The sequence below is a fragment of the Lissotriton helveticus genome, chromosome 7, assembly GCF_964261635.1.
Source record: "Lissotriton helveticus chromosome 7, aLisHel1.1, whole genome shotgun sequence".
In the NCBI taxonomy this organism is placed as follows: domain Eukaryota; kingdom Metazoa; phylum Chordata; class Amphibia; order Caudata; family Salamandridae; genus Lissotriton; species Lissotriton helveticus.
This window is the reverse complement of record NC_136068.1, coordinates 1,307,953,594-1,307,972,543: the sequence shown is the minus strand read 5'-3', so window position 1 is coordinate 1,307,972,543 and position 18,950 is coordinate 1,307,953,594. Positions and strand designations below refer to the sequence as shown.

Below are 18,950 nucleotides of genomic sequence, written 5' to 3'. Positions count from 1 at the left end.
CTTATAAGGTCCCAAAGGCGAGACCTATTGGCTATGCCAATGCTTGTTAGAACTGCCAGTGATGAGCACCGGCAGGACCTGACCCACTTAAAGCCCTGGGGGTAGTGTGCTTCAGCCAGATCTTGAAGGTGAAGTTCTGGTTGAGTCTTGTTCAACATGCTGTATCGAGTTAGTGCAGCGTAAGCGGTTCAGGCCCAAACATAGGCGTTGTGGCAGGGAGTTGCCTTTCAGGTCGGGCACCCTTGATCGAAGGACGCCTGGTCTGGGCAATGGGAGTTTCTGGTAGAAGCCCAATAGCATTTCATATATGTGCCTTGTGTTCCTATTCTACCATCTCTTAGGGTGCTGACCTGACGCTACTGTCATGTGACCCTTGCAGCCTATCCCGCCCCTGTCTAAAGGGGTGAGCTGAGCACAACACAGGGAACATACAGTGGAGGCCTGTGCAGGGGCGTAACAAACGCCTCCGCAGCCCCCGCGGTGCGGGGGGCCCCACTCTCTTCAGTAAATGAAGGGGGCCCCTCAGCACTTCAGTGAGAGCTGTGAGAGAGGCTTGTGCTAAAGCAAGCCCTTCTCCCTCTAAAGCAGGTGCAGGCTGCAGCCTGCTCTGAGCCCCTCGCTCTGAGCTCCGGGCTGACTGAAGAGAAACAATGTAACAAGTTGCAATGTTTCTCTTCAGTCAGAGGGAGCAAGGCCCGGAAAGAGGATGGGGGTGGGGGCCCCAGAGAGCAGGAGGCAGCACAGAGCACTGCTCAAGACCTGACAAGGGTGGGAGTGGGGAACCCCAGAGAGAGCATTCACCAGGGCAAAGCTCATATGAGAAGGGATGAGGCAGCAAAATGGTGCCCTCAGGTAAGCACTCTGGTTAGATTGCACCAAGTGGGCGTCTGCAGGGGGCGGAAGGGGGGCTGAGAAGGGTGCAAGGCGGAGGGGAGAAGGGTGCAAGGCGGAGGGGAGAAGAGTGCAAGGCAGAGGGGAGAAGGGTGCAAGGCAGAGAGGAGAAGGGTGCAAGGTAGAGAGGAGAAGGGTGCAAGGCGGAGGGGAGATGGGTGCAAGGCGGAGGGGAGATGGGTGCAAGGCAGAGGGGAGAAGGGTGCAAGGTAGAGGGGAGAAGGGTGCAAGGCGGAGGGGAGAAGGGTGCAAGGCGGAGGGGAGAAGGGTGCAAGGTAGAGAAGAGAAGGGTGCAAGGTGGAGAGGAGATGGGTGCAAGGCGGAGGGGAGAAGGGTGCAAGGCGGAGGGGAGAAGGGTGCAAGGCGGAGGGGAGAAGGGTGCAAGGCAGAGGGGAGAAGGGTGCAAGGCAGAGGAGAGAAGGGTGCAAGGCAGAGGGGAGAAGGGTGCAAGGGGGAGGGGAGAAGGGTGCAAGGCAGAGGGGAGAAGGGGGCAAGGCAGAGAGGAAAATGGTGCAAGGCGGAGTGGAGAAGGGTGCAAGGCAGAGGGGAGAAGGGTACAAGGCAGAGGGGAGAAGGGTACAAGGCAGAGGGGAGAAGGGTGCAAGGCAGAGGGGAGAAGGGTGCAAGGGGGGAGGGGAGAAGGGTGCAAAGGGGAGGGGAGAAGGGTGCAAGGCAGAGGGGAGAAGGGTGCAAGGCAGAGAGGAGAGGGCTAAAGGCAGAGAGGAGAAGGGTGCAAGGTAGAGAAAGGTGCAAGGCAGAGGGGAGAAGGGTGCAAGGCAGAGGGGGGAATGGTGCAATGCAGAGGGGAGAAGGGTGCAAGGCAGAGGGGAGAAGGGTGCAAAGCAGAGGGGAGAAGGGTGCAAGACAGAGGGGAGAATGGTGCAAGGCAGAGGGGAGAACGGTGCAAGGTAGAAAAGGGTGCAAGGCAGAGGTGGAGTAGGGTGCAAGGCGATGGTGGAGTAGGGTGCAAGGCGGAGGTGGAGAAGGGTGCAAAGCAGAGGGGAGAAGGGTGCAAGGCAGAGGGCAGAAGGGTGTTAGGTAGAGGGGAGAAGGGTGCAAGGCAGAGGGGAAAACGGGATAATGGTACAAGGTAGAAAAGGGTGCAAGGCGGAGGTGGAGTAGGGTACAAGGGGGAGGGGGAGAAGGGGGAAGGGGAGAAGGGTGCAAGGGGGAGGGCGAGGAGGGTGTAAGGCAGAGGGGAGAAGGGTTCAAGGGGGATGGTGATGAAGTTAAAAATGTGCCGCTCCCCCCACCCCGGAAACATTTCTGCGGACGCCCATGGCAACGCACACTACTTTGTGAGAGAGAGTGGGAAGAGTGGAGAGAGAGTGGAGAGAGAGAGAGTGCAGAGAGAGATAGAGAGAGAGAGAGTGGAGAGAGAGAGGGAGAAAGTGGAGAGAGAGAAAGTGGAGAGAGAGAGAGAGTGGAGAGAGAGAGAGCGAGAGAGGAGTGAGAGAGAGTGGAGAGAGAGAGTGGAGAGAGAGAGAGTGGAGAGAGAGAGAGTGGAGAGAGTGGAGAGAGAGAGTGGAGAGAGTGGAGAGAGAGAGAGTAGAGCGAGTGGAGAGAGAGAGAGAGAGAGAGAGAGAGAGTGGAGAGAGAGAGAGAGTGGAGAGAGAGAGAGAGTGGAGAGAGAGAGTCGAGAGAGAGAGTGTGGAGAGAGAGAGAGTGGAGAGAGAGAGAGAGAGAGAGAGAGAGAGAGAGAATGGAGAGAGAGAGAGAGTGGAGAGAGAGAGAGTGAGGAAAGAGAGAGTGAAGGGAGAGAGAGTGGGGAGCGAGAGAGAGTGGGGAGAAAGAGAGTGGAGAGAGAGAGAGGTAGAAAGTGGAGAGAGAGAGAAAGTGGAGAGAGAGAAAGTGGAGAGAGAGAGTGTGGAGAGAGAGAGAGAGAGAGAGAGAGAGTGGAGAGAGAGAGAGAGAGAGAGAGAGTGGAGAGAGAGAGAGTGGAGAGAGAGAGAGAGTGGAGAGAGGGGAAAGAGAGAGAGTGGAGAGAGAGAGAGAGAGAGCGGAGAGAGAGAGAGAGAGAGAGAGAGAGAGAGTGGAGAGAGAGAGAGTGGAGAGAGAGAGAGTGGGGAGAGAGAGAGTGGAGAGAGAGGGGAGAGATAGTGGGGGGAGAGAGGGGAGTGAGAGAGAGAGGAGAGAGACTGGAGGGAGACAGTGGATAGAGAGTGGAGAGAGAGTGGAGAGAGAGTGGAGGGAGAGTGGAGGGAGAGTGGAGAGTAGAGTGAGAGAGAGTAGAGAGAGAGAGAGAAAGTGGAGAGAGAGAGAGAGTGGAGAGAGAGACAGTGGAGATAGTGGACAGAGTTGAGAGAGAGAATGGAGAGAGAGAGAGTGGAGAGAGAGTAGAGACTGACTGACTCAGTGACTGAATACTGGCTGACCGAGAGACTGACTGACTGAGAGAGAGAGAGAGAGAGAGAGAGAGAAACTGGCTGACTGAGAGAGTGACTGACTGAAAGAGAGAGATAGACTGACAGAGAGACTGAGAGAGACTAAGAGAGAGAGAGAGAGAGGCAGAGACTGACTGACTGAGAGAGATAGACTGATTGACAGCGAGAGAGACTGACTGACTGAGAGAGAGGCTGACTGAGAGAGAGACTGACAAAGAGAGAGAGAGAGAGACTGACTGAGGTAGAGAGAGAATGACTGACTGAGAGAGACTTAGAGAGAGAGAGTCTGAGAGACTGACTGGCTGAGAGACTGACTGGCTGAGAGAGAGACTGACAGAGAGACTGACTGGCTGAGAGACTGACTGGCTGAGAGAGAGACTGACGAAGAGAGAGAGACTGACTAAGAGAGAGACTGACTGACAGAGAGAGACTGAGAGACTGATAGACTGACAGAGAGAGAAAGAGACTGACTGACTGACAGACTGACTGACTGAGAGAGACTGACTGACTAAGAGAGACTGAATGACAGAGAGAGATAGACTGACTGACAGAGAGAGAGAGACTGGCTGACTGAAAGACAGAGACTGACTGACTGAGAGAGAGAGAGAGAGAGAGAGAGAGAGACGGTGATGGAATTGGGGTCAAAGTGTGCATGAAGCTATACAATGCCTCTTAAGATTGCTATTGTCTACTAATAAAAATGTATTATCAAAATGTGCTCTTTGTAGTTACATCTGCTTTGGGAATACTGCATTGTCGCATTGTCTAATGTTCTAAAACGGAAACGAGAAGGAGCAGTGGATGCACTTTTGTCAAAACTGAACGATGAGTGGGCCCGAAGTTGTATATCATGACAGGAGTCTGCATCAGGAAACCCACCTAAAATTGGGCAAACTTCCCCGGCCTACTGATGGCAGCGACCCTGTAATGAATGGACCACCACCAATGATAACCTGCTGGCAGACTAAGCTCAACCTTTACCTCCACCATCCAGTGTTACTTATAACGGCTGCATTGGTGACAGTGGCATAACAATAGCCCGCATCCCCTGCAGTATGGCGGGTCGCTGGCCTGAGAGCTCTAGACTGCCACGGAGGATGGGAGGGGGGCCCTTCCATGTAGTTTGCAGGGGGGCCCCCTCAAGTTTTGTTACGCCACTGGGCCTGTGGTGGGGAGGAGAAAGGGGTGGGGGGCGGAGGAGTGATGGATGAGGCCGAACCACAAGGGGGTGTAACACGGAGGAGGAGAAGGAGTTGAAACAAGGTGCTGGAGGAGGAGGAAGTTAAACGACATGAAAGAGGGGAACAGTGTACAAAAGATGGGGGTGGTGAAAAGGTGCAGGAGGGGGTGAAAATATGGGGGCGAAACGAGGTGCAGGAGGAAATGGCAATGATTTCAAGAGTAAGAGGAGGTAAAACGAGGGCACACGTGGGTGAAGGGGAGGAGGTGAAACGAATAACGTGCAGGAGGAGGTGAAAGGAGCAAGAGGAAATGAAACCAGATGCAAGATGAGCAGGGAAAGGTGAAATGAAGAGGAGGGGAAATGAGACGAGAAGAAGGACGGAGAGAAGGTGGGGTGGGGGCAAAGGTACAGAAAGGAGCAAGTTGGGGAGTAGGATATCAAACGAGTAGAGGGCAGGACACAGGAAATGCCCTCTACGCCGGAACCACAGCCAAGCTACAGAAAAGACTCCAGCGCATCCAGAACGCCTCCGCCCGACTCATCCTGGATGTCCCCCGACGCAGCCACATCTCCAGCCACCTGAGGAACCTGCACTGGCTCCCCGTCGACAAGAGGATCACGTTCCGGCTCCTCACCCACGCACACAAGTCTCTCCACGACCTGGGCCCCAAGTACCTCAACGACCGCCTGACCTTCTACACGCCCACCCGCCAGCTACGGTCCACCAGCCTCGCCCTCGCAGCCGTACCACGCATCCGAAGAGCCACCACCGGAGGAAGATCCTTCTCTTACCTGGCTGCCAAGACTTGGAACTCCCTCCCCATCCACCTTCGGCTGACCCAGGACCATCTCGCCTTCAGGAAACAACTCAAGACCTGGCTGTTCGAGCAGTAGCATACCCCTCCCCCCAAGCGCCTTGAGACCCTCCCGGGTGAGTAGTGCGCTATACAAATGGCATGATTGATTGATTGATTGATAAGAGCACGCAGGCGAGACGGTGAAGGGAGCAGAGGCCCAAAACACGTGTTTCAACCAAAACACCCAGTGACTCCAGAAATACGTATTTACTAAGATCCAGTTAAATACAGGGCACGTGTTCAGCTTGAACTCAAAAGGGTCTAATTTTCATGCTTTATATCTACTGCGAGGTGAAACTTAGGTTACAGATTGGACAAAGTTAAAGTATAACACACCGCATAATTCTCGAGACTCGACCATGGCTATGCCCTGAACACACAACTAATGATGTCTTCTAACTAGAAGTCAATCAAAAAGTCAGTGACAAGCTGCATTTTTAATTATGACTTATGGGGTAAACGAGTGTCCGGATAAGAACAGGCCGTGCAAGTTAACCTGGAAATCATGGTGTATGGGATCTGAACCAGTTCAATACAGTTAAAGCAGCATTGATGGGCGACATGCTCCCACCCAAACGCATCTTGTTGCCATCTCTTCTAGAAGCACTGCTTGAGCTGGTCCTATTTCTAGTCATGGTTCATTCAAAATATTGCAGACTACATCTTTTTCACTTCCTGGTGCTGGGGCAAGGCGATTGATATGGGCCTCAATGCAACGAGAACGGGCCCCTTGCCTTCTGGTTTAGATGTGAAAGGCAGCCATAATGAGGCCCCCTGGCAGCTATGACTGAACCAGGGGGGCAGTGGGCCCCTCAAACCATCTGCACTGTAGACAAGGCCCTTTTTCTTCCTAGCCCTGCCGGGATTAAAGGGGTGTTTCATTGGTACACTCCAGCAAGAAAACGACAGCGCCTTGATGCCTTCGGGTATTTGTGTGCGCTATAAAAATGAAATCAAACAAAAACCCCTGCGTCTAGGAGCCAATGTACTCGCTGCAGCAAGGTGGTTAGTGAATGTGTGTGGATGTTTTGCAGTCTGTCTGTGGGGGAAGGCTCGAAGGCCTGTCTGAGAGGGATATGGACTTGTGGGGTTACTCTGATATCCATCTATAAGGGGTTGCGGCGCGCATGCGTAGAAAGAAAGAACATCACATGCTTATCTATTAATGTGTCTCTTGGTCTCCTGCAGACTCCAGGATGGCGTGGAGGAGAAGAGAAGCTACAGCGTGGAGACAGACCAGCTGCTGTCACCCAAAAGGTACCAATGCTGGGCAGAGGGCGGGGAGGGGAAGGTAGCACTGTCAGGGCAGAATGGAGGCGAGGTGGAAGTGAAACTAAAAACTCCCAACTGGACTCAGCAAGGGAAGGTAGAAGACAGGCATGGAAGGGGTGAGAGGGTCCGAAGAGATGGGAAGAGGGAGAGGTCGTCTAGGAGAAGCTTTCCTTTACCGATCGTTACTCATTCATTCACTCATGCATGTTGGCAGAAACCTTCCCTGGATTGGTTTTAGTCCATCTTTTTCCATAGTTCCATTATCGGCGCAGGAGGATCCCCACCCGCACCAAAGTAAGAAAGTAAGAAAGGCATGCATAAATAAATACACCACACAACTTTTTGTTTGGAGAAAATTATGGCTGCAGGCTTCTTACATACAACAGCATGCAAATTATGGTGGGTTCTTTTACTGGCGATCCAAGGGCAGGTAGCCGTACTAACCTATGCTACCCTGCCCGCCTGATGAGCCAAGCACTGTGGAAACCCAATCAGCGCTACCCTTGTAGGGTGATCCCCTTACTGGATCATGTGACATATTGGTCCCTTATTACTCGCGCCCCTGTCAGGGCAGAGCGTAGCAAGGCAAGCCCCGGTTGTTCAGGCTCAAAACCGCCCGAAGTACTAACAGGACGCCAACGTCATTGTTCCAGGACCCTCCCCTGAGGCTCCTGGGATTTGGCTCTGGCACCATTCTTGTGCTCTTGCAGAGGTACCCTTCTGTACCCAGGCTGCTTCCAGATCGCCCTGTAACTCCGCCTGCAACACAAAGAAAACATCACAACGTCCTCAAACCCCCCTTTGCCTGCCCCAAGCCGGGTACGCGGTAGGGTGGGAGACGGTGCGCGGGGCAACAAAGAGGCCCAGCAATGGCGGGGGAGGGCTAAATACCCCTCCCCATCTCGAGCGTGCCGGACATGACATGTCCAGCGCGCCCTGTAAGGGGACTCCTCACGCAGTCCCGGGACTTGGATGGGGAGGCGCCTAAAAGTAACTAATGGTGGTCGCCCTCTGAGGTGGCCCCGTGCGGGGGCCGTGGGCAGCCGCATAGTTCCATTATCGGCGCAGGAGGATCCCCACTCGCACCAAAGTAAGAAAGGCATGCATAAATAAATACACCACACAACTTTTTGTTTGGAGAAAATTATGGCTGCAGGTTTATTACATACAACAGTATTCAAATTATGGTGGGTTATCTTACGGGCGATCCAAGGGCAGGAAGCCGTACTAACCTATGCTACCCTGCCCGCCTGATGAGCCAAGCACTGTGGAAACCCAATCAGCGCTACCCTTGTAGGGTGATCCCCTTACTGGATCATGTGACACATTGGTCCCTTATTACTCACGCCCCTTTCATGGTGGAGCGTAGCAAGGCAAGCCCCGGTTGTTCAGGCTCACAACCGCCCGAAGGACTAACGGGGCGCCAACGTCATTGTTCCAGGAGCCTCCCCTGAGGCTCCTGGGATTTGTCTCTGGCACCCTTCTTGTGCTCTTGCAGAGGTATCCTTCTGTACCCAGGCTGCTTCCAGATCGCCCTGTAACTCCGCCACAGCTCTGGAGGCGGCCCCCGTCGCCTACTGAGCCCCCCACCACCAACAGCCCTAAACTCACTTGCAACCGGCTCCTTCCAGTGTCTCTTGCATGTCCAAGAGCATCATGTCCATACCAACCTGTGACAAGTGCACCTTGTCGGCATCAAAATAGCCTCTCACCTTCAAATGTATCAGCTCATGACCAATGAACCCAAAGCATCTCTGGTCTGCGAACTTGCGCATTGCGCTGTTAATCCTTTTGCGCGAATGCTCTACTGCTTCGTTGGATCTGGCCCCTCACCAAGACAAGCGTGGTACTATTGCTGACCAGAAAAGCTCGCATTGGCCCATGCGTTTGCTGATCTCCCCCAAGTCTGCCTTTACTGCCTGTAGGAGAGCACCCCTGCCCATGGAGGTGTCTGAATGGTGTGCATTTGGTCTCTCAGCCAAGAACATCAGTGTGGTGGCGGGGAGACAGGAGGGGCAGAAGGTACTCACCTTTTGTTAAGAGACAGGTGGGTGGTTTACATGATTTGGACGGAACTACAAGATTTACAGTCAGGTCCGAATTTGTGGTCAGATAACAAGTTTCAGCCTATCAATCTTTCAGTATATTGGTATTTTTGTTGTTGTCCATTTACAGAATCTGGACTAGTGTATGTATGTCAATCTATGATGCAATCAATATTAGTGTTTATAGCTGAATGCAGATATTTCTATAATTTACCATAGCAATCGCCTCAGAATTAGGGCTCTTTACAGAGTATTTAGGTCATTTTCAAGCACATTCCTTCTATAAGTATACTCAAGAAGTGTTGCAAGTGTTATGTGTATTTATTTATTTTATTGCACCACTATGTTGCCTTTCGACCTCTTTATAGCTGTTGCAGGTTCTGGAGGCAGAGGGAGACAAAATGAGAAGAAAATGGACGGTGGAAGTAAACGTGGGGGGCAAGGGACAAAGGGTACGTGAAGTGATGTGTCACGGCTGAAGGGATAAATTAAATGCTGGGACTTCTCGAAGAGTTAGTGTGGGTCAGACTAGAATCATAGGGATTGTCTATAGTTAAATTCACAGATTCATGGGTAGCAGGAAGCTGGATCGGGGGCTCAGAAAGATAAGGCCGATGACTGCTGTTTAGACAGTCGGTCTGATGGTAAAGAGTAGCACACAGGCCAAGGAGGAAAGCCAAGATGTGTGGGCGGTGCCTGTGGTGGATTGAACCTCAAGGGTGCAAAGTAGGTCAAAGTCTGTAGGCAGAATCAGTTTCAGAGACAGGAGATGAAGGAAATGACCTGATTATGGTCACCCGGGTCACTCACGACTACCTCTCAGCCTTCCACACAAATGAAGAGTCGGTCAGACAGCAGAGAATACAAACCAAGGATATTTATTGAAAGTACACTTGAGTGGAGTCCAGTCTGACCAGCCTCCTTAGATTGCTGCAGAGGGACTGACTTCTACCACCAGGACAACGTATAATGTACATTTTCAGGATCACTAAAGACACGCCCAGACTGGAAATTTCCAGTTGGTAGCTAGTGAACAATGGGGATACTGAAGGATGAGTTGCAATGCCAGGACCGGGTAGATGTTATCTCAGGGCCAAGGTTACTCGGCCTGCACCCTCCGCTGTAAGGGTGGGAGCAGGCCTATCTAGCGAGAAAGGTACGCGATGACAAAAACAGGCTATTCATTAGCACAGCAAAGCTCAACCTAGGAGGAATACAGGAAGAAAAAATATTGCAGCTGCTTTCTGCTGAGGCAGATAAAGTGAGACAGAAATTAGTTTCGATCATGGCTCAAAAAGGCGGATCAAATTAAAATGGTGCCGCAAATGCTAACTTTACACAGAGCAATGTACTAGCAGAATGAATGCATGACATTTACATTTCAACAGAGCCTCATTTTAGCAGGAGCTAACAAGTTTAAGGTGAGAGAATATAGAGTGCAGCATAGCGTGTACATAACAAATAAACTTCAAAGTTCAGAGCATTCCATGTATTCAGTATCATAGGAAGAGGAGTCTTCAAATATACCCTCTTCTATCTGCATGGAGCTATCTATCTCTTTCTGAGTCATAAGCACAGCATTAGTATCATGGATGGGCGCCTTCTGCTTTGGGGTGAACAGTGTGATACAATAAGAGCAACAGGCTGGGAGACATTGGACACAGAGGCAACAAGTGAGGAAAATGCCAGTGACTATCGTTAGAAAAGCAAGGATCTTCCAACCCCAGGATGTGAATATGCCCCAGAACCACCCAGAGAGTGTCCAGGTACCATTCTCTTGGTGTATATCGGATGAAGGCCTATGTAACTTCTGTATGGCAACACAAATATTGGGGGCGTGGTCTGGGATGTATACACAACAGCCACTGCCAATGATGCGACAGGCCCCTCCCCGGTCAGCAAGGATGACATCTAACACCATCCGGTTTTGTAAAGCAACAAGCCTTGTAGCTTGGAGCGCAGCTGTGGTATCCATCAGAATCCCTGCAGTCGTATTAATGAATCCTTCTACATCTCTTGTGAGCCGATGAATATTAAGGCTGTTGGACATGGGGTCCCATAGGGGAACAATACCTTTCTTGGCGTCTGTGAACTGTGCAAAGTAGTATCTGTTTGATCTATGTGTTCTGTATTAATAACCCTTCTAACTGCGGGCACCTATGCACTCTTACACTGCAATCAATCGTCCTTATGATAATTGGACAGTGCTGTATGCACTGGGGGAAGAAGAATAGAGAGATAACATATACCTGACCAGCCCCTAGGAAGCCAAACATAAGCTTGGTATCCACAAACAAAATAGACATTAGATGGTGGGAGCAAAGTCGGGCTACTAATCGTACACAACATATATGTGGAATTGCAATTACTCTCTCCCACTTTCACCTTCCCTATTCCCCGAAAACAGAAACCAGCTCTTAAGTTGACTACTGATACTGGCATCACTTTATCCTTAGTAATATTGCGTGTCTGGAAAGATCTGAAATATTCAGTAGCATTGAACCCTTGGAAATCTAACATTTCATTTTGAAGCCACGTTACATTCTTTAACTGCTCACATTCATGTAAGCTATTGGGGACAATGTACCAGGGGTCCCTTGTTGTCCTAGCCTCGGGGAAGTATACCCTTGATGGAAACTTATATATTCTAACGCAGTGCGGGAGTCAGCAAATGTCATATACATAGCAGAGGAATGAAAATGATAATGCAACATAGTAAACAATGTGAACCACCCCTCGCAACTTCCTAGATAGGATAATGGCATCGACAACAAAACACCACTCTTATGTGTAACTGAGGGGAGTAACCCACAGATCCAACAACTAGTAGCATTGGAAGTATCATGGGCCTGATGCAACATTTGTAAAACTACATTGTCTGTGTAAGTATTTCAATGTTCTCCTTTGTGAGGGGCCAAAGTAACAAACATGTGTTCAGGGGGGACGGGCGCTGTCCCAATCAAAGAACGTGCAGGATACTTTTCTTCCAAAAACCAAGATATCCCCAACACACATATCATTGCAATGGCAACTATGGATGCAAAAACTATTTTACGTTTTGTGAACCAACGCCGCTCTGGGCGCGGAGGTGCAAAGGGCTGTTCCTCCTCAGTAACGGGCCAAGCAAACGGATACACTGTATAACCAGAGAAAAGAAATGCAATAAGACTAATAGCAAAACACAAAAGTTTGCAGTATTCGTTAGAGCCTCACTGGCAGACTCCTACTGTTTATCGATGTTGGTGCTTTTGAGCACCGGTGGTGGAGCGGTTCGATAGCTCTTTAAGAAATCCCACGTTGTCCAGGATACCATACCTGCCTCTGGGGAAGCACGTTTAATCGATCCTGTCCAATGTCCGAACAATGCACCAATTTCACCTTTCCCTAATCTACTGTTGGTACCATAGGCAAGGTACAACAGTAGATTAGACTGGCGCAGTCCATCCTTACTAATCTGACTTCTCCTTTGGTGCAACCTTCCTCCGTCGAGGGCGCAAATTGTGCCTAGCTACTCCAGGCACAGAGGGGTCAGTAATGAGCAGTTCAGACACAGCGGTGCCAGTAGAGGAGGGTCTGGAATTGCCTTAGTCTCCGGGGGTACTGCTTCAGTCAGTGCCTCATCATTCTCAGCCTCTGTTTGGGTCCACGTAAGCCTGGCATCTGAATAAGGGACAAAACGTGGGACTTGTTCCCACTCTGAGTCCCTGATCCCGTCATTGACTCACTAATAGTAGAGCAAGGGGAGAGGTACTCTGCGGCAATCCAGTTCTTTTGGCCGGTGATCTTGATGGCAGTGCGTGTGGCAAGGAGCACCTTGACCGGCTCCATCTACCTCGGCTCCAGACTCTTCTTTCTCTGAAAGTTTCAGAATAACACATAGTCCCCAGGCCGAATGTCATGGCCTGGCCCCTCGGGTACTGGTGGGAGGCTGTCCTGGATCTGTTGGTCAATAGATCGCAGACTTTTAGTTAACTCATACAAATAGTCCACCAACAGAGGATATTCAATTTCCGAGAACCGACGAGGTCGTGGGATGCCCAAACATTTGCCGGCGCTCAAACACAACCTCATAGGGTGACAGTCCTGTTATAGAATGGGCGGTCGTTCTTGTGGATAAAAGGTCTAATGGTAAAGCACCTGGCCACTGCAACCCTGTGCTATCCTGAATCTTTGCTAATTTCAGTTTGAGAGTACCCTTGTACTTCTCAACCAAACCAGCAGACTGGGTGTAATTCGCATCATGAAACTTTTGTCTGATATGCAGTCCCTCACAGACTAACTGGATAACTTTTGCTTTGAATTGACTTCCGTTATCACTCCAAATCAAACGGGGCAAGCCAAAACTAGGAAAGAACTCCTTCAGGAGTACTTTTGCAGTTGCCATGGCTGTATTCTCTTTAGTGGAGTAAGCCTCAACCCATTTACTGAATGCACAGACAACCACTAACACACACTTCAGATTGTGGACTCAGTCAATTTCTATATATTCGAGCTGGGGGACCCCAAAAGGGAAGGTGGGAGGTGTAAAATTTCCTGGTGGGGTAGGGGTACCCATCCTGGAGTGTGCATCATCCACACCATACAATATTTACCCAAATGAGCAACTGTCTTTGGGATGTTATCTTTTAGCCATAGAGGGTCTAACAACTTGCAAATACCATTAGCACTAAAATGAGCTGGCCTGTGCACCATGGTGACTACGTGGAGGACATATGCATCTGGTAACATCTATCTCTGTTTCCTTGACTTATCAGTCCAACACCCTCCCTCATCCAAACGTACTGAGCTTTCTTGCCATATCGCTAATTCCTCAATAGTTGCCTCACTCTGTATCTCCTTGACATTTTCCAGCGTATCCACACACATGGTGACCTCGGGCACCCACCTAGCGGGACCTGCTCAAACATCCTTTTCGGGTTCGTTCGGGCTGTCTCCTTAGCTGACTGGTCTGTAAAGGCGTTCTCCTGACTGACATCATCAGTAATTTTCCTGTGTGTGCTACAATTTATTATAGCTAATCTCTTGGGCAGTGTCAAAGCCGACAAGAGCCTATGTACAAGGGGGATGTGCTGGATCCTCCTCGATTGAGAAGTGAGAAACCCTCTCTCTGCCCAGAGCCGTCCAAAATTATGAGCGACTCCGAAAGAGTACTGACTGTCAGTATATATGTTGACAACCAGTCCCTCACTCAACTCACTGGCTCAAATAAGGGCAATGAGCTCTGCAGTTTGGGCTGACTGATAGGGAACTCGTGAAGGCTCAACTATCGTGTGCAGTGTCGTGATTGCATATGCAACTGTTGTAGTGCCATCTTGTAACTTGAAACAGAGCCATCGACATATAGTTTCCCTTGGGGATCAGATAAGGGAACATTAGTCAGGTCCACACGTCCTTTCGTCGCCTCCTCTGTCTGGAAGATACAATCATGTATGCTAATTTCCTCACTTTCGGAAGGGAGGGGTTGCAATGTGGCTGGGTTAAGAGTGGCACATCTTTTGATAGTGACATGTGGTGCAAAGAGAGTTCGCTCATAACCAATCAGATGCGCACTGGTGAAGTGCAGTGTCTTAGTCTTATTATAAAGGATATCCACTGCATGGGGCACCATGACTGTGAGGTCAGTATCAAGTACGAGCCCAGCCGATTATCTTATCGAGATGCCACAGCCGCAACCACTCTTGAACAGCTTGGGAGGGTTCTTATGACAAGGTCAAGATGTGCAGAAAAATAAGCACACAGCCGTTGCTTACCTCCAAAGGCCTGTGTTAAAACAGAAAGCGCACAACCAGCCGACTCGTGTACGTACAGCACAAACCGTTTTGCGTAGTCAGGAGTACCAAGAACAGACGCAGACCAAAGCGTGAATTTTAATTGCTCAAGAGACTGCTGACATTCAGGCGTCCAAGGCAAGGGTTTACGCACATCTTTAGTGGTTGATCCTAGCAAAGGCTATGTTAGTAACGAATAGTTAGGGATCCAGTGTCGACAATAGGAAATAATGCCAATAAAAGCATGTACATCCTTTTGAGCTTGAGGGATAGGCATTTTAACAATGGTACCGATGTGCTCAGGAGTCAATCTCCTACCCTCTTTCGACAGTAGGTAACCTAAATAGGTGACCTGCTGTCGAAAATATTGAAATTTGGAAAGAAACACTTTATGTCCATGCTGTACCAGATGCAGCAACAATTTAACCGTACTGTCTTTACAGCCCTGTTCAGTGTCAAAAGCAACGAGAAGGTCATCTACATACTGAAGCAATGCAATACCTGAGGGAAGCGTGAGGGAATCCAATTGGGCTTTTAAAGCTTGGCTATATATACTAGGACTCTCAGTATAGCCCTGAGGAGTGCGACAGAATCTAAAGCTTCTGCCAGCTAGTGTAAAACCGAACAAGTAACTGCTTTCTGGATCATTCGGGATACTAAAGAATGCATTTTTTAGATCAATGACAGAGAAGAATTATTTAGCAGTAGTACCAATGATTGTCAAAAGGGCAGTAATGTCAGGGACCAACGGGAACTGAGGAACTACTATTTTATTAATTTTGCGCAGGTCAATCAAAAAACGATAAACATCTGGATGATCATCAGAGGAACCTGAAGGGGCCCTCTCAAGAATAGGACGAATGGGGCTATTACACACATTTGCACTTGTCTCTTTGACAACCCCTGACAGAATCAAATCTTGTATAATATGCAATAAAGCTCGCTCCCCTGTTTGCGGTATTTTATACTGAGGAATATGAGGCAAAATGGCATTCTCTTTAACTTTGATAGAAACCGGGGGTATCTGCAATAGTCCTACGTCCGTGTCACCCGTGGCCCACAATGTGGGTGGCACATCCTTGAATTCAGCAGGGAGGGGTGCATCTGTGGACAGACACTGCATGGAGCTGACTACATTCAGGCCCATTGTCATGTAAATACTTTCCGGGGAACAATAAATGGTAGCATGCAACTTTTTAAATGAATCTAAGCCCATCAAATTTTCTCCACAATTAGATGTAAACAAAAATGGCAAATCCACAGTAAAAGGACTTATAGTCAGTGTAAGAGGTTTGGAAATGGGGCTTACAACCGGTACACCAGAAAATCCTACTGAAACGTTATTCTGGCCAGACAGAGCTGCCCCAGGGACCAATGAACCGGAAATAGAGCTTTTCATAGCACCTGTATCCACCCAAAATTCCTATGCTTAGCCATGCCAATCTGCAGTAACGTAAGGACCATGCTGATCTACAGGTATCTGAACTGGTCCCTCACCCTGTCCCTGGCTGCCCTAGCTGTGAGACATCCCTGTCACCTCGTCCATGTCATAATCATCATGATAATATTGACCACCCTTTGTGTCGTCAAAGTAGTTACTACCCGGACAATCCTGTACGGCTTTGGCATGCTGAGCTATGTCCTGCCCACTAGCTCCACAACCCCGTCCATGAAAACCTCGTCCTCCAGGGGCCGCAACTTTCTCCAGCTACACCAGACATTCACTACGCCAATGTCCCTCCTCTTTACAACACGCCCACTGATTTGGCCCTACAGGCATAGCATTCTGGCTGGTCCACAGGAGCTGTCGGTCCGAACCACCTCGTCCTCTACCATTTCTCCTAGAGGCCTGCTGCAACAACATCTTTATCTTCAATTCCTTATGCTTTTTCTCTACCTTCTCCTTCTCCTTGTTCTCACTGTGCTCATAATACTGCCCCATACTCAATATCATAGAAGGGGAAGAAGTAGTCCAGGTACTCTCCGAAGCCTGTAACCTAGTCGCAATCTCAGGAAGAAAATTTGTAACAAATCTATTGACAAACAATTGAACACCTCCCTCCACCGACAAATCCTGTCCTCTGAAATCACAAACCCCCCCTTCAAACCGAGTGAAAATTTCAGACACACTGTCATCTTTCTTCTGAAGACATGCTGTTAACGTGTCCCAATCTACCCTTCTCGGTTGAATGAGAGAGTGCATATACGTAATAGTTCCACCAGGCAAAGCTAGTATCTCGGCCTTAAGGTTCTAACCAGGCTTCCTCTCTTGGTCCCATGCTTTAATCTGATCCCAGGTACCACCAGATTTCACAACATAGTCCTGTGTGTGTAGCTGCCTCCAGATATCAACGGTCACCAGTAAACCAAAGAACATTTCAATATCTGCAAGCGTCATCACTGTCGATGAAGAAGCCTCAGTCAATTCTTTATAACATGCAGTAGGATTTTTTTCTAGGGTCAGGTAGCTGAGTCTTGAGGGTCAAAACCTCACTCCTTTTCCATGGAATATAAACCCATTGCTCTTGAAACCGGGCCGCCGCCGGTGATCTAGTAACATTATCATGCTGATCCCGCAGCTCAGGTATTTTGGGGTTATATATGGGATGCACTTCCCTCATCGGAAACTGGGATACCATCTTCAGGCTCTTTTAAGCAGCCTATTACAATAAGCAACCAGTGTCGTGACATTAATAAAAACCTCTCCAGGAGCCATACCAGAAGCATATACATCATCCCCAATATCGTAAATAATTTGGACCGCTACATCATTGAAACACTGTTCCCACAGCCCAATCAAAGTAGCCGACATGTGCTTAAGGGCATGCTGCTGCACAAAAGGTTCATAATCTTTCATTACACTCCACACATCTTCCACACTGTAAATGTGGTAACGAGCCCACTGGTTGACTAGCCACCACCTTTTTCTCAGGTTTCCCCACATCAGATTGTATCAATGTCCACCCTAACCGGTCCTTGAATTTCGTCTAGTCCTTATCTTCAGGGTACTGATGTCTCAAGATTCTGCAACATCGGGGTATAGGGGAAAACAGTGGGAGTGATAACAGAGGTCCTGGGCAATAACGTTGCTGCTGGCTGGGTCGTGGGCGCAAAAGCTGGTGAAAGGGATACCGAAGCAACGGGCGTTGCCGAAGTGTTAACAGTCGTAGTTGCCACAGACGGCGATGACAAAGACAGGACAGGAGGTGCAGTGGCCAAGGCAGATGAAGCAACAGTAGCAGAGACAGAGACAGACAAACCAGATAGCTGGAGCTGCAGGGAAAGTATAGGGTATACCCTCTGCGGGGCATACGGAGGCGGGGGTCGAGCATCCAACAATTCCTCCACAAAAGTATCATTCCCTTCTCGGGCAACATAAGACTTTTCACATTGCAATCTAAACTTCCTATCGGCACACTCTATTCCCTTTTCAATTTTCTCTCTATCATGCACTATGGCTTTCTGAGTCAATGTCTGCGTTCTCCCCTTCTGGGCCTCTTTCTCTGCTTTCATTTGTCTCTGTTTACTTTCTTTTTGCCAAGTTCTAAGAGAATCAAACATCGACTGCCTACTCCTTTTCGCAAACAATTTATCCTGTAGAAAATACATTTTCTGTTCATCAAAAGTGCCCGTCAACAGTCACTGCAACTCGGCATTGTCCCTCATATATTTGTGCCATAACGTACTAAACATAATAGGGCCAAGGCCATGTTTTACATACATGTCGAAATTTGGGGTGCCTTCCATAGGCGCTGGCTGACTTTCTTCCAATCAAGCAACAGCAGAACAACAACTACAGCCCAAACAAAACACTTTGCCAAGGCTCGGCATTTTTCAAAAGAAAACAAATTCACTATTAATTTTCACTATTTATGCTGAGCGGATTTTTGCAAATATCTTTACCCAAAATTGATACTCAGACCTCATCAAATACAAGTCAAAGTGGTACCATTTTCATAAAGAACTCAAACAAATTCAAGCGCTTGTCCAAAGACGCTCCTCAGACCGTGTCAAATACTAATCAAAATGGCGCAATATCTACAAAGAACCAAAGCAAACTCACCTGGTGCACACAGGTCAAACAAATTTATTCTCCACTGCCGAATCTTCGGACCAAACAGTCAGATCCAAGGGTTTCACCGTTCAGGACCCCAGTCGGGATGACCACTGGACGAGGCACCAGACGAGACGGTCCGCCTGTCTGACCCGTCAACAGTCACTGGCCCTGCCCTCCTCACCCAGGATGGGCCCCCCGTTGGAGTCTCTGTTCGGGCACCAACTGAAGGTAGTGACCTGATTAGGGTCACCCGGGTCACTCGCGACCACCTCTCAGCCTTCCACACAAATGAAGAGTCAGTCAGACAGCAGGGAATGTAAACCAAAGATATTTATTGAAAGAACACTCAAGTGGAGTCCTGTCTGACCAGCTTCCTTAGAGTGCCGCAGAGGGACTGACTTCTACCAACAGGACAACTTATAAGGTATATTTTCAGGACCACTAAAGACAAGCCCAGACTGGAAATTTTTTGTTGATAGCTAGTGAGCAATGG

At 49.2% G+C, this 18,950-nt stretch overlaps 1 long non-coding RNA gene across 5 annotated transcripts in view; it reads left to right on the top strand.

The window, feature by feature from the left end:
- LOC144767375 (uncharacterized) overlaps nt 1–18,950 on the top strand; it is a 111,207-nt gene that overhangs the window by 79,966 nt on the left and 12,291 nt on the right. For 2 of the 5 annotated variants that reach the window (XR_013598171.1, XR_013598172.1), the window contains exons 1-3: nt 781–852; nt 6,504–6,572; nt 9,001–9,084. This is a non-coding gene — a long non-coding RNA (uncharacterized LOC144767375). Of the gene's footprint in view, nt 1–774; nt 853–6,503; nt 6,573–9,000; nt 9,085–18,950 lie in introns of those variants that run through there. The other 3 variants (XR_013598173.1, XR_013598170.1, XR_013598174.1) reach the window with 2 other exon arrangements.